Genomic DNA, 1,984 nt, shown 5'->3' with positions numbered 1-1,984 from the left:
TCCAAGATTCTGTTAAGCCATCCAACCCATACCAGCATAGAAAGCAGCTGCTGATGATGATGTGTGTGTACCCCACTGTGTGATATGGTAGGCTCTGAGGAAGCTAGGGGCAGATGAGTGGCTTCCGAAAGCTGTACAGGTTATGTACAGAGATTCTGTTGGTAAGGTGACAGTTAACCATGAATATAAGTATGAATTTAGTGTGCAGGTAAGCATTCCTCAGAGTTTGGTTCTCAGTCTCCTCCTATTCATCATAGTCCTCCACGACATAACAGAAATTCAAGACTGGCTACCCGCAGGAACTGCTATATAGCTCTCATATTGATTCTTTAACAGAACTAGGAATAAAAATTCCAGGTGTGGAAGTAAAACTTGGAATCAAAGGACCTTGAGGTTAACTTAGCAAAGACTAGGGATCTAGTAAGCAAGAAAATGGACAGGACCCTTCCCTCATTAGATAAATGGCTCTGCTTGATATGTAGGAAAGGTGTAGGCAGTAATTCCATTTGGTGTACCCAATGCAAGCTATGGATACACAAGAGGTGCAATGGAATAATAGGGTTATCAGTGAGTGTAGTGTTTGTATGTGGAAGATGCACAGGAGCCATAAAAACTACTTGGGAAATTGATTTTCTCAAATGTTGCGGAAGTTCTTTATAGGCAGTGGATAATTTCTGCTACCTAGGTGACCTAGTTAGTAGTGGAGGAGGATGTACAGAAAGTGTAATCACTAGAATAAGAATAGGATGGAGAACATTCAAAGTGCTTTTGCCTCTGTTGGCAACCAAAGTTCTCGATCTCTGAGTGAATGGAAGGTTGTATGGTGCATGTTTACGAACAGCAATTCTATATGGTGGTGAGATATTGGGGCTTGAATGTAGAGGACATGCGAAGACTAGAGAGGAATGAAGCTAGTATGCTCTGCTGGATGTGCAACATCAGCGTACATGTGCAACAAAATCATAATGCATTGAGGGAAAAGTTAGGCTTAAGAGAAAATAGATGCAGTGTGCAAGAGAGCAGACTACACTGGTTTGGTCATGTTATGTGTATGGATGAGGGCAGTTGTATACAGAAGTGTCGATCAGTTGAAGGGGAAGACATGGGACAAAGTACTGCAGGCCAATCTCAAGACACTGAGCCTTGTGAAGGAGATGGCAAAGGACTGAGATGTCTGGAGCCCTGCTATTCTCAAAATGAGCTGTCCACCAAAGCAGAATTGATTCTGGTGCTGGTACCACTTAAGAAGCACAAGTGCTAGTGCCATGTTAAAAGCACTCATACTGGTGTCACATAAAAAGCACCCAGTAAACACTCTGTGAAGTGGTTGGCATTAGGAAGAACATCCAGCCAAAGGAACCATGCCAGAACAGACAATGGAACCTGGTACAGCCTCTGGCCTTACCAGCTCCTGTCAAACCATGCCAACATGGAAAATGGATGTTAAATGATGATGATGATGCTAATGATATATATATGTGTGTGTGTGTATAACGTCATATGTAAACAAACAAGTTTGTTTTTGAAGCATTGGAATGTATTGTAGAATGAGTAGAAAGATAAAATTTTTTCAATGCGTAAATACTGAACAGTATATATAAAGGATTTTATCCTTGATATATACTGTTTAGTATTTATGTGTTGAAATATATATATATCATCATCATCATCATCATCATCGTTTAACGTCCGCTTTCCATGCTAGCATGGGTTGGACGATTTGACTGAGGACTGGTGAAATCGGATGGCAACACCAGGCTCCAGTCTGATTTGGCAGAGTTTCTACAGCTGGATGCCCTTCCTAACGCCAACCACTCAGAGAGTGTAGTGGGTGCTTTTACGTGTCACCCGCACGAAAACGGCCACGCTCGAAATGGTGTCTTTTATGTGCCACCGGCACAAGCCAGTCCAGGGGCACTGGCAACGATCTCGCTCGAAAATCCTACGGGAGCTAGTCAGGTGGTACTGGCAACGGCCACGCTCA

The sequence above is a fragment of the Octopus bimaculoides genome, chromosome 16 (assembly GCF_001194135.2).
Source record: "Octopus bimaculoides isolate UCB-OBI-ISO-001 chromosome 16, ASM119413v2, whole genome shotgun sequence".
Classification (NCBI taxonomy): Eukaryota; Metazoa; Mollusca; class Cephalopoda; order Octopoda; family Octopodidae; genus Octopus; species Octopus bimaculoides.
The sequence above is the reverse complement of the archived record's forward strand: the minus strand, read 5'-3'. Positions refer to the sequence as shown.